The 14,024-nt window shown below is 44.3% G+C and overlaps 1 protein-coding gene and 1 non-coding gene across 6 annotated transcripts in view; one reads left to right on the forward strand and one right to left on the reverse strand.

Annotated features, from left to right (window-relative positions):
• The window catches only part of EVA1A (eva-1 homolog A, regulator of programmed cell death), a 477,272-nt gene that overhangs the window by 227,403 nt on the left and 235,845 nt on the right, over positions 1-14,024 (reverse strand). The window contains exon 1 of one of the 5 annotated variants that reach the window (XM_088467280.1): positions 4,795-4,893. The exons of 2 other annotated variants lie outside the window; for them this stretch is intronic. The gene's annotated coding sequence lies outside the window, so the exon portion shown is untranslated. Of the gene's footprint in view, positions 1-4,503; positions 4,522-4,794; positions 4,894-14,024 lie in introns of those variants that run through there. 2 more of the 5 variants (XM_088467281.1, XM_088467282.1) reach the window with 2 other exon arrangements.
• TRNAR-UCU (transfer RNA arginine (anticodon UCU)) lies at positions 1,754-1,839 on the forward strand. The gene is given in 2 exon segments: positions 1,754-1,790; positions 1,804-1,839. It is a non-coding gene; the product is annotated as a tRNA-Arg (tRNA).

The raw sequence follows: 14,024 nt of genomic DNA on the forward strand, positions 1-14,024 counted from the left end.
CTGCTGCCTAACTCTAACCGTTGGGGTAGGTGCCTGACCCTAGGCATCCCTTCTAGTGCCTAACCCCGACCATCCGGTAAGTGCCCAACTGTAACCCTTCCTCCTGGTGCCTAGCCCTAACCGTCATGGTAACCGTCAGGGTAAGTGCATAATCCTAACCCTCCGGTAAATGCCTAACCCTTTTTTGTGTTGACCATTTGTGTGTAGACCTTCTGTCCCTATAAACCTTTTGTCCCAGCCGACCTATTGACTGTCTAACATCAGGTGTCTATCTAGACATTGTCGACCTTTTTACTGTCTATCTACAGTCTGGAACCCGTAAGTAACTCATGCCAACAACTGTAATATAAATTTGCATAACACCTCCTATGCAGTTAAATTAAACCACAGTCATGAGTAATCTATCTACCTAGTTACGCAGCATAATGGATGGAGCATTGGACTTCTAGATGAATATAAGCAATAGGTGCAGCAATTAAGAAAACAAATAAAAAGGGGGCCTGCCATATTTAAGTGGGCAATTAAACCAATACTTCTTTTCCACCAAAAACCCGGGTCCGACCTGAGTTTTCAGACATGGTTCCAACCCAGGTCAGACACCGTTTACACAGCACCATAGATCTGGGTTATTCTCAGGTCAGCCCCGTTTACACTGAACTTGTGAGTGTCTGCCCTGCTAAACTTGTGAGGTCATAAAAAGTGGGATGTGACTGCTCCACAGCCACCAATCAGCTCATTTTAGGCATGACACAGGTCGGATAACCTGGGTTGCGCTGCTTACACTACACCATTATCCAGGTCAGACCCTGGTAGCTACCTGGGTTGGATTGCCGGGTCACTTGACCCAGGTTATATTTCAGGGACCCCTTTACACTGAGCTGCGACCCGGGTAGACCCAGCAAAAACCCATGTTTTTGCTCTGGTGTAAAAGGGGTATAAATGCAAAATCAGGCTTATTTTGCATTAAATATTATTGCCCTTTTAGACCTGGCTGGCAAAATCTGCAAAAATCTAGGGTTTTGAAATTCCACTGCTTAGTACATATACCCCTTAGGGCCGTATTCAATTAGACGCAAAAAGCCGAGATCCACGGAAAAGTATCTCCAATCACGGCTTTTCACATGTCGGAAACTTATCTCCGTATTTAATTCCATAGCCAATGCAATGCAATAGGAGAAAAAGATAAAGTACATTTTTTAAATTTTGGGGTGCAAAGGTGGGGAAACCACCCAGAACCCTTAGGACATCCCCCGAAGGATAACTGTGTAAAAAAAAAATCCCCCCCCCAAAAAAAGTTAGGAACACCCCAAAAAAGCACTTTCATTTTGGGGGAGAAAAAGTGCAAAGTGGGGGGACAAGCATAAAAACTGGCAAAAGTGACTTCTTGGGGGTTAGTGCATCTTTTTGGGGCGTACAGACTGATTTCCCCAATTCTGACAGTACTTTCTGCCTGTTCCGCATTCACAGCTTTCTGTTTTCGTGTGTTAAGTAATTGAATAAAGCGAAAAGCGGGGACGCGCACGGTAAGTTTTCACGTTTAAAAAACGTGGCGTAGGCGGAAAGTCATACAGGCGAAACCTTTCCGACTTTTCGCAGCTAATTGAATACGGCCCTTAGTCTGACCACAGGGGTTAAAGCTGAGCTGACATTTATTTGTGTCCAGCACAAGTTTCAGTTTCACCATCTGCTTTCTAGCTGACACAGTACTCCCTGTGCATAACTATACAGAGTCTGCTAGGGGCATGCAACAGTTGGCTCTGTGGCGCAATGGATAGCGCATTGGACTTCTAGTGTACTGTAGACATTCAAAGGTTGTGGGTTCGAGTCCCACCAGAGTCGTGTTTTAGTTTTTGCATGAACATCTGCAAAGACGAAAAATATTTATGCAAATAGCATGTAGCTAACTATGGAAATGAAAGTGCTGTTAAGTATCATGTGATTATAATAGATCCATTCTGAGCATATTAAATAAACTTTGTGGGCTTGAGTTTATCTCAGCTACCAAAAATGACTAATACGAACTTAACAATAACTTCTGCAGAGTTTTCAGGAATACAGATTACACATTTTTTGCAGTCATGATCCATTTCTCCCAGTATATTTTATCAGCTCCTGTTTATCCTGGCAATATTCCAATCACTGTAACCTGCTCTGAATAAAAAAATAAAAAAAATTGTATTTCTAAATTTTTGTTGTGCTACTTTAGATCATTATTTCAGGCCAGAGCAAAATGTTATGTACTGGTGGAAATAGGAGGGAAGAATAGGAGCAGAAGTTTGTGCACCACCGTCAGTGGTGCACGCAGGGGGGTTTCTGAGTACCCAGAACCCCCTCCCTCCGAAGGACAAATTTGCAGGCCTGTGGGAAGGGGGAAGAGTCAATTTGATGTGGTTCTATGACAATCGCATCATTCTGGTTTCACCCACTCCCCATTGATAGAGTGAGAGAGAGTGAGTGTATATGGAATCGGTATGATATCCCGGCTGCCGCATGGCCGGGAGTTCGAATCCCGGCAGCGGCAGCCCGACAAAACAGCAGAGCTCGGCAGCGGAAGCCCTACAGCGCTGGAAATCCCGATCGTGGTAAGGTAAGTATCAACTAATCTAACCTAACCCCCCTAACCCTAACCCTCCTTAGGGGTGCCTAACCCTAACCTCCCCCCCCGTGCCTAACCCTAACCCCCCCTTCCCCGGTGCCTAACCCTAACCTAACCCTAAGTCCCCCCCAGGTGCCCTAAACCTAACCCTAACTGTCCGCTCTTACCACACTATCCCTTTAAACCCGGAACCCTCATGAATTACACAGGTTTTGTGGCTGATTAAAACCAGGTGAGGAGTGAAGTCAGCCAGCCACAGAACCTGTGTAAAGGCCCCCATACATCAGAGATGGATTGCAGCAATTGTGCAATTTGCAATCGATTGTGTATAAAAATCTGCAATGTATGGGCTTCACAACCAAATGTGATTGGAATTGTTTAATCAGATTGTCCAACATGTTGGATTTCACAGATTGATTGGGGCTGTAGATTGCTAGTGTATGGACATGATCAGCAGATTTGCAGACCGTTTCTAGCAAAATGATGGGCCTTTCAAGATTGCCAGATCTGTGTTTGCTGCAATCGATCTGCAAATCACTGAAAAAGATCTGTAGTGTATGGGCGCAGATTGCTTGATTGGGAAATCCTAAGATCGGGCAATAAATCTTCAAATTGTTCAATTGTGGTTTTCAGATTGCTGATGTATGGGGGCCTTAACTCATGAAGGGCTTTAACTAGGTGTGAGCGCGAGTGGTGCAGCGGCACAAAGGGCAGCGCTCTGTGGGCAGTATCGCCGCTCACCCACGGCTCCTGTATCTGGCTAGCAGGGTGCCTGGAATGACCAGAATCTCTGCAGTTGTTCCACCTGGATGCTTCAGACCGCTACTCCTACAGCCTCATGGTGCCCATACACGGTACGATTTTTTACCTGATATGGACAGTTTCAATGGGTTGTACAGACCAATCTTATGAAAAGAGGCGTATTTTGTGTGTTCTGCGACCCCGGTGTGCGTCCCCGCCGTCCTCTGGTTGGATCGCAGATCAGATGGTTTTGCAGAGAGATCTATGATCTTTTGAGTACAATGTGATACACTTCTATGCATCTTATCCTATGATCGTAACGATCAATCATACACCATTTCACCACATCGTATGAAGAATTTTCAAGGGAAGAATTTCAAGGGCAATCGTACAACACATCTTACCAGGGGCTGGCTGGCAACTTTTAGTCTGGGGGGCACATGCAATCAAGTGGCCCGGGCGGGGGGCGTAGACCGAGGCCTGGCACTGTAGATGCAGATGGAGGGCTGGGCCCCATAGCATCTGCAGTTACTGCACCTACAGTAGTTACACCACTGCACACATATACAATAACATACATACAAACAGACACAATTTGCAGTCACACACTAATACACACATTCATACAGTCACACACTAATACACACCTAGTCACAAAATGAATACACACACAGTCACATACGCACATACATGCATATACATATTTATTCACTGTCACACTAATACACACATACATACCGTTACACACTAATACACACCTACAGTCACGAATTAATACACACACAGTCCACATATAATCACATACACACACACATACATATAGTTACACACATACACACACACTGATAAATATAGTCAGACACACATACCCACAGTCACAGACATACACACACATACATGCATACAGTTAGAGACACATACATACACAGATACATGCATACAGTAACAGAGACACATACATACACACAGATACAGTTACAAAGACTCACTTACTTACACACAGATACATACACAGGATTCCCCCCCCCCCCCGACGGCCTTCCACAGCCTGCGTTGCTATGTATATGCAGAGCTCGGATGCAGGCGGCCCTGGGACACTAAAATGTTACAGGCCTGGGGGGCACATGGCACCCTGCCCCCCGGCCCAGCCCGCCACTGCATCTTACCAACTTTGAATTGCACCACGGATGCTCAGGCCATTGGATGCTCAGGCCATTGCTGTAATTATCAGTGTTTGTAGCCCCCTCCGTGTGACGTCATATGGAGGGGGCGTCGCCTGCACCAGGCGCGCGCGCAAGCCTTGTTAGCTCTGAATTCATGAGTATCCTGGATTAAAGGGATAGTATGGTAAGTGTGTATATATATATATATATATATATATATATGTATATATATATATACACAGAAAAATGAGGGCACTCCAGAGTCTTAATGCATTGAAAAAAGTTATAACATACTACAAAAGCACCAACATTTCCTATTTGTCTTGAAATGTATACAAGGAAACTCCTGCCATAGGAATCCTGTGTTTGCCTCTGACCATGGAACTGAAACCTCCACAATCGGTGCAGGATGTGAGGCTCTCCCAGCAGGAGCACAGGTGGAACAATAATCAGTGTCCCAGCAATCTGATACATCCACCTGTGCTCTGTACCAGGTGAACGTGCCTTTTGTAATGCAGAGTGAGATTGAATGTCCTGTAGAAAACACTTAAATATTATAGGGAACACAGATTTACCTATGGGAAATAACATGAATGAAGCAGCTCTTTGAACTAAAATGAATGAATTATGACTGTTCATTGTCTTTGGAACCCAGTTGCCACAGTGACTGTGCAGATGGATATACAGTGATGGTGCTGTGTGATTAGTCTGTTACAGCTGTAGATCTGCCTGACCATACTACTAATTGCTACCTCATGGGTACAGATCACTGCTCCTAAAGCTGCAGGTGTTTGAAGTCTTGTTTGTAGCTTCTATAATGGGAGGTGCTGTACATACATGCCATTTTGGGCCTAATTCAGAAATGGACGCTAAGGCAATCTCTCCTGCGATTTCACAAAGGACACAGCTGCAAAAATATGCTGTCACCCGCCGCCCAGAGCTTAGAGATGCCCACTGAAAGCATCTCGCATCCGACGCTTATGCACAAAACCAGAAACATGGAAGGCAGATAAGGCGGCCATCGTGTAAGTCTAAGCTGCGCAGAGGGCTCTCCTGCTGCGATCAAGGATGCAGTGGCTAAGTTATGCACGCCATTGTTTACACAATGGCAAACAATCTCTCGATTGGCGTAAATATCGGCATTGCATCGACAACTGAATCATGCCGTTTGCCTTTTACTCACAAAAAATAAAAAAAAAAACACTTCTGACACAAGGATCCTGAGGAAGTAACCGCCCTATAATAGGAAATATTTGTTTTATGGTGTCCTATTTTGATAATATGAAGCTTTCTCTTCCACCAGTGGTATGTGACACTCAGGCCCGTATCCAATTTGAGGCGAAAAGTCCGGATCTGCGATACTTTTTCGCAGATTACGTCATTTTCGCATGTTTTGCTTATACCCCGTATTCAATTTGAAAGAGTTTCAAAAAGTTTCGCCTATGAATAGCCGGCGGAAAAAAGTGCAGAATTGGGGTTTGAGGGTACAACATTGCGGGAACCCCCGTGCAGCCTTCAGACAGTCCCCAAAGGTAAACTATGTCAAAAAAAAAAAAAAAACCACTTAAGGACACCCCAAAAAATGACTGAAAAAGGGGGCAAAAAAAAAAGTTGGGGTACAAAGTTAAAAACTAGCTAACTTGACTCTAGGGGGGGGGTCCCCAAGTATGCCCCAAGTGTTTTTTTGATAGCAGGTGCTTGCAGCAGGTGGATTTTTCATGATTTTTTCAAATTCACTTTAGCAACTTTTCAAATATGCTGACCCCCATTTTCAAGTACCCCAAATTTGCTGGGATAACTTATTTTCAGGAAAAAAAATACTATTCTGCACCACGTATAGAAAAACGCTATTTAGCAGCTATTGAGCCCTTTAAAAACACCAAATACCTTCAGCAAGCCAAATCGGGGGGTACCATAGTGAACCCCCATGTCAGTGCATCTTTTAGGGGGTGTCAGGCTGATTTCCCCAATTCTGACAGTACTTTCCGCCTGTTCAAGTTTCGCCAGGTCCCGTTTTCGTGTACTTTCAAATTGGATACGGGGTAAAGCGGGCACGCGCGCGATACTTTTATGCCTGCAAAACAGGCGAAAAAAGTATTGCGCCTTGGCTCAAATTGAATACGGCTCTCAGAGCTGCTACACTATAAGAGAACCTATTGCTCTCGCCAACCATTTATCCAAATCCCAGGAAAAAAGATTTGGGGCATCTGAAGTGAGCGTTACCCTACAATGCTGATTCTATATACTAACTGTTCCTTCCCACGCGTCAAGGTACGGGGATTGCCAGCAAACTGTAACTATACCGGGCTACGATATGCGAGTACAACCATTTTATATGTATTCAGTTCAATGTGTGAGACAGTATTGTTATTTATATCTTTGTTTTATTGTCCTCTTGCTATTACCCTATAAATAGGCAGACACTGTAAAACCCTATAAATCAGCGCACAATGTAACAGAAAAAGCAACAATATATCTGATGTACCAAGTGCTACTTACACTCAGAGCCTTGCTGCAACAGTCATACTGGAAATCTATATCGAGAAGCAATTATGCATTTCTTAGTGAGTGACAGAGAGTGCATGCCAAGGTGTACATAGTGGAATATGCAGTAATTGTAATGCAGATACTATGTATCTATTATACAACACAGCTAATCTGCAGCTTTGTAAGTATGTGCCATGATCTTATCAATGAGGTGTAAAGGCCCCCATACATCAGCAATCTGAAAACCACAATTGAACAATTTGAAGAATTATTGCCCGATCTTCGGATTTCCCAAACTAGCAATCTGCCCCCATACATTACATTACAGATCCTTTTCAGTGATTTGCAGATCGATTGCAGCAAACACAGATCTGCCAATCCTTGAAAGGCCATCATTTTACTAGTAACTGTCTGCAAATCTGCTGATCATGTCCATACACTAGAAATCTACAGCCCCAATCCATCTGTAGGTGCATACACACACAACGATTTTAGTAACCAACGATTTTAGTGAACAATTTTCATTGATTTTCCCTTGAAAAAGTGAACGAAAATCGTTCACTAAAAATCGTTGGTTACTAAAATAATGAACGATTTTCAAAAATGATGAACGATTTTTTTAATCATGCATACAGTGAATGGAAATCGTTCATCGTTTATTCTGCACAACATGAACGATTTTCTAAACGAAAATCGTTTGTTGGACAGTCAGAATGGACTAACTACAAACGTGAACGCACATGAAAGATTATCGTTCATTGTTCAGCTAAAAAAGATGAATGATTTTACAAACGATTTAATGATAATGACATCCTTCTAGTTAAATCGTTCAAAAAATCGTTGTGTACGCACCTTTAGACATCCAACATGTTGGACAATCTGATTTAACAATTCTGTGAAGCCCATACATTGCAGATTTTTATACACAATCGACTGCAAATTGTAGAATTGCCACAATCGATTGCTGATGTATGGGGGTCTTAACTGTATATAGAATCACAAACTAGCTGCATCAGGTGAACAATGGTGTAACCAGGGGGGGTACGTGTGGAGCACCTTGGCCTGGGCCCCCCTCTGCATTGTCCAGCGCTGGGATCAAATGTTGATACCAGTGCCAGAAGTCCTGCAGTCCGGTAAGATGTGTCCCCGGCAGGACACCTCTCACCGGACTGTTCCCAGCAGCAGGTGACATTTGGTGCCGGCTGGGTGCAGCTTGTAGACCAGCAGCCAATGGAAAGCTGCCACCTGGCTGGCAGTGGGTGTAGATTTCACGCAAAAAGCTCTGGCAGCAGTGTCGCTGGCCAGGACGGGCCAGCATCAGAAGACTGTGGCTGAGGACAGGTAGGCTACCATTAATTCCTACCTAGGCCACCAGGTTATCGGGCACTAGGTCTGTGGGGTAATTAGGGCGGAGTACCGTTTATTCCCTTGCGCTTGGCACCACACATCCTAGTTACGCCACTGCAGGTGAATCCTTGAGTGTTAATCCATGTACTGTGTTCTAGATTTAATAAGGCTACCTCAAGATGGAGGTTTTTATCTGGCGTGTGGATGTAGTCTACAGTTGGAGATGGCTAGAAAATGCTTATCAGGCAGGCAATGTTATTATCAGTACTGTCATTATTCTGCCATAGGGAGTAAAACTGCTGGTCTTCTAGCAGGTGGACTGAGATCCACTATAGTAAAGGCCTCCATACATCAGAGATTAATTGCAGCAATCGTGCAATTTGCAATCGATTGTGTATAAAAATCTTTCCCTTTTTCAATCGATTGTGGCAATTCTGCAATCGATTGAAAAAGGGAAAGATTTTTATACACAATCGATTGCAAATTGCACGATTGCTGCAATCAATCTCTGATGTATGGGGGCCTTTAGTTAGGAGCAGTGTCTGGGGAATGAAGGGCTCACCAGGGGAATGCAATAAGTGTACTCTTAAGGGGTGTTAACAGTCACCAAAGGGGATGTGTCCAGCCATCACAGAGGCTTGGATTTCCATTGGAGAGTGCATGGTCTGGGCTTCTTTATAAAGAGATAATATAGCCAATGGCTCTGCTTTCCTGCAATGATACATAACTCAGCATTAGCACTGAAAGCTGCTGTGGCAGGGCCAGCTTATCAACATTGGGGAAATAAGCTCTAAAGGACTGTAGGGGCACATTTACTAACAAAGTAAGAGACATTACAAAATATGATTTATCAAGCTGTATACATGAGCATATTTTGTACTCATTCACTAACAGCTGTGCTTTACTTAGAGAGTCAGTTCTGCATTTGCAATGCGATCTGGGCGCCATATTAGCATCCGAAATTGGTTTGCAGGATGCGATTATATTGCCCAGATGTATTAAATAGTACACGTGACGTGATGTGCTCAGAGTGAAGAGACAGCATCAACAGACTTTTCACTCCTAAGGCCCGTATTCAATTACAGGCGAAAACCCGTTATTGGCGATAATTTATCGCCGATGATGTAATTTTCGCCTATTGTAATTATCCCCGTATTCAACTACAAAGACTTTTCGCCGGTGCGAAAAGTCTTTGTAAAAAAACAGGGATAAGTTTTCTCCAGTGTTTAGCTGGCAAAAAAAAGTGCAGAATTGGGGTTTAGGGGTGCATGCTTAAAAAAATAGCCTGCACCCCTGGGAATGCCCCCTAAAAACAATGTGTTAAAAAAAGATTTTAAAAAAAATCGGGACACCCAAATTTTTTTTTTTTTTTTTTTTTTTAATTTTGGGGTTAAAAAAAAAAAAAAAAATAGGGAACACACTTCTAAAATAGCTAAATTCAATCCAGAGGGGTTCCAAAGTATGTGGCCGATGTTTTCTTCATTGCGGGTAGTAGCGGCAGGTGCATTTCTTCAAGAATTTAAAAAAATCCTTTTAGGGACTTAATATGCTTGCACCCATTTTCATGTACCCCAAATTTGATGGGCATACTTATTTTTCCCCAAAAAAATTGTTAAATGCTCTTCTGCATCACCCTCTCAAAGCCGCATTTATGCACCTGCACCTTTCAGCAGGGAAAAAACGGGGGTACCCATAGTGATCCTCCATGTCTGGACATCTTTAGGGGGGTGATGGGAATATTCTTAAAAACATCCTAATTTTTTTCACCGCTCCCAGTTTCGCCAGGTACCGTTTTCGCGTCCTTTGAAATTGAATACGGGGATAATCGGGCACGTGCGTAATACTTTTCCGCCTGGAAAACAGGCGAAAAGTCCAGCAGGCGAAAAGTCTGGACTTTTCGCCTCAAATTGAATACAGGCCTATGCCGGACTCCTGCGCATGTGCGGAGGCCATTGCTGGGGAGGGTTCCAGAGGTACCCTCTCCCAGTTTACTTTACATAGTGTATCCCATAAGCTACAGCAGCATGACACCATCTACAGATGTCGTTAGCTGTGGGGGCCAAACTAGCTTGGTAAAACTGACATCACATCCCTTTATAGAAACCTTTGGGGGCTTGCGGCTGCTGTAGGAAATGGAGGAACGTGCAGCAGATATCAAAGATATCATATACTAAATATTTGTAAGTATCCCCTGAAAACGGGCGTTTTCGGGGGAATATGCTGCAAACATTTAATGATAAATAGGCCCCACGGAGAGGTCCCAGTGCTGCAGAAAGCTCAATATCTCACTGCTGTGCCCCCCACTTCACATGTCATTTGTGCTCCCCAGAATGCCTTGTGAGCGCTAAAGTTAAGTTCCCCTTTGAGCACTAGGCCGCCGCTTCTGCGATCTCAGCCCCCTCAGTGTGCAGATCTGCGCTTCGCTCTGTTACAAATATATCTTGCTCAGCAAGGGCTGGAGGCAAGAGAATGATTAGGATCATGGGAAAGGTGGTGATGAAGATGGGGAATGATGCACAATGGGACTGATAGCAACCATACATCCTTAGCTAATACATGCGCCTGGTTCATGCCTGTTTAAGTTTCTCTATACTGTGTTAACAGTGACCGCTAACGTTACAGTGCACAATACTTCTATCATACATGCCAACTCTCCCTGATTGCTACTATTTCAGGGAGTTTCCTTGACAATCTCCCTGAAGAGACTAGTAATCTCCCTGATTGCACCTTGCTCCCATTTTATGAGCTGTTATATAAAAGAAAAAACAGAGATATGTACATTCAAATGGGATCATTGGTATCAATTCCCTGAATTGGTAATAAGGCACAATGATCCCTATGGTTACATGTATTTTCTGAAAAGTATCAGTGTGATTTCATCAACATGTAGATGTTACTGACTGCTTTGGGGCTTATTTACATTTGGATGTAAATCAGGTTTATGACACGCCCCTCAGATGTAGCAGTACACGCCCATCACATGTATGACACGCCCCTCAGATGTAGCAGTACACGCCCACTTTACCGCCGCGCTCATAGGTGCTGCTTTTACACTCTCCCTGATATGCTTTTACAATAGTAGGCAAATATGACTTATACATAAATATTTATACAATGTTGTATCATCCTTACAGCTGCACCACTCTCCAGTAACCAACCCAGATGTGCTCTCTGGCAATCTGCTGCCTTTGCCTGTCTGTCCTGAACCATTTTGTTTAGGTTCTTATAATAAAGTGATTAAAGAGCCATAAATGTAAATAAGTCAGCTCATAGGTGCAACAGATAGGACCCTGGTGAGAGAGGGTCCTAAAGAGGAAAGTGAAAGGCAGAGGAAGAGAGTCCTTCCCAGCCCATTATCCCACCTGTGATTAGTATCTCCTAGTAGCATAACATTTCTCTATAGTACAATGGGCTATTCTAGTTCCCTGTACATCTGTATACACTCCCTCCCTGTGCACCACCATGCAGTGACCCTGTGTTTGCCTTGTGTGAGATGTGGATGGGCAGACATTGCGTTATCTGTGCATTGAGAACAAAACTGTATTCTCCTGGCATAAACACTGCTGGCGATCCTCTCTTCTGCTTGCTGGTGCCTTTATCATGTATATACGCTGTGGATTACCGCCCTAAGTGTAAATGTAGGTTGCAGTAAATAGACATTAACCCACAATTTCGGAACAGTTACTAGTGACACACAACTATAAGTTACAGACCTGTCTACTTATAATCAGGGGCGTATCTATACTGTGTGCAGTGTCCAAGGGGCCCACACCACACACCTTGCACCCAGTTACGCAATACTTACCTTACAGGAGTTCTGTGATGACGATCGCAGTGCTGTACATATCACCAGTAAAATGGCGCGGCAGCCATTTTCCCCGCATCATACGCAGTAGGAAAATCGCCTGAAAAATGGCTGCCATGTCATTTCCCCGGTGACCTGCGCTTGTGCAGTAGATTCTGGCACAGGGCTAGAGTCTACTAGTACCAAGAGTCTACTGCTGGGCTCAATACGCCGCCGGGTAGAGAGGAGGGGGTCCCAGGCTGAGGCTCCTCTCAATACGCCCTTACTTTTATTAAACTGATGCAGAAAGTTTTGTTGAGTTTGAGATGTGTCTATAGATGTGAGTATACTATACCGCATAACAATGTCCAACGTATATCTTTTATTTACTCTTACATTTTATTTCTTGATTTTATCTTCTCAATGACTTGCGATAGTATGGGTCAGCTGGAGTTTACGCCAACCGCCAATACCCTCTCCTATGCTGGATCAGAGGGTCTCATTCAGACCCGCTTGTAAGCGCAGGACGCTCGCAAGCGGGTCGATGGTACCCAAATGCGCATGCGCACGATGGAGGGAGCTCCGGCGAGCGATGGGGTAGCCGTCGCTCGGGGTCTCGCACCAAAGGGGGCGTGCTGTCGATGGTGAGTGACAGCACGCCCCCTTTGGTGGGCGTGGCTGCCAGACGGAGGCGTTCCCATGGGAACGCCTACCGTCTGGGTCCGGCCCCACTGACATCACTAGTGATATCAGTGATATCACTAGTGATATCAGTGGGAGTGATTTTGGCTCTGATAGAGCCAAAATCACTCCAGGGCTTGCGGCAGCGAGACCCTACCGCAGGGTCTCGTCGCAAGCCCGATGGTCTTGACCATCGCGACCATCATCATGGACGCTCGCATAAGCTGTGGGTGGTAACCCACAGCTATGCGAGCGTCCATGAGCCCGCTCCAAGTTGAGGTAGGAGCGCCCTGATTCAGAGCGAGTGCTCTGGTCAGAGCGTCAGTCTCTGAATCAGGCCCAGAGATCCATATTCTACTTGTACACATGCAGATAATGTCTAAGATCCGCAGGGAGGGCAGTCTTCACAGGTTCCCAGACAAGAAACCTCACTGAACCTGTAAACTTGGGGACTGTCCCTTTAGTTCCCGGACGCTGGGTCAGACAAAGAGGTTGCTCCAGCCCAAAGCTCAGGAGATGTTTTGCATCCACTCCATCTGTATCAAAATTTGGCTACATAAAAATACAATAAAAAAATTGTCTACAGAGCCAACAAAGAACTAAAAACACATCAGACATTTTTTGTTAAGTTATAATAATAGAAGAAGAAAACTGAGCTTTGTAGAAGGCTCAAACCCTCTAATTATCATATGTCCTCCTTTTATATATAGGGAGCCACAAGGGGTCATCAGCACCGTACAAAGTGCATATACAGATATTGTGCAAACATAAAAAGAAAAGTCTTACAGTTCAAAACCATGCGGAATGTAGAAGGAATTAGTATGTTTATATGGTTTGCATCCTTCTAATAGATAACAAATATAATAAACCTGATTACTATTATTACTAATGCTGTCTTCAAGTAAAGATCAACTTCTAGTTATAATATGTACTGAAGCTTGGTCGGGATGTATTAACAGTGAAAATGTGGTAAAACCCCCGAAAATGCAGTTTTCCAGGGTTTTGCTGCATTCCCCATAGGAACTAAGAATCGTCCCAGTGGGTAATGCCACCTTCAGCTGGCGTTACCCAATAGAAGCCTATGGGCTTCCCATTGGTAGGCTCCCCCTTGCGAGGGATCAGATCCCTCATATCACCCCCTCCCCCCACATGTGCAGAAGGACCCCAGAGGGACTTCTAGGTGTTGAATCTGGAATTCCCTTTGTCTGGGGCCATCGCAAATGAC

Source organism: Taudactylus pleione, unplaced genomic scaffold (assembly GCF_031769625.1).
Source record: "Taudactylus pleione unplaced genomic scaffold, aTauple2 ptg000070l, whole genome shotgun sequence".
NCBI classification, from domain to species: Eukaryota; Metazoa; Chordata; class Amphibia; order Anura; family Myobatrachidae; genus Taudactylus; species Taudactylus pleione.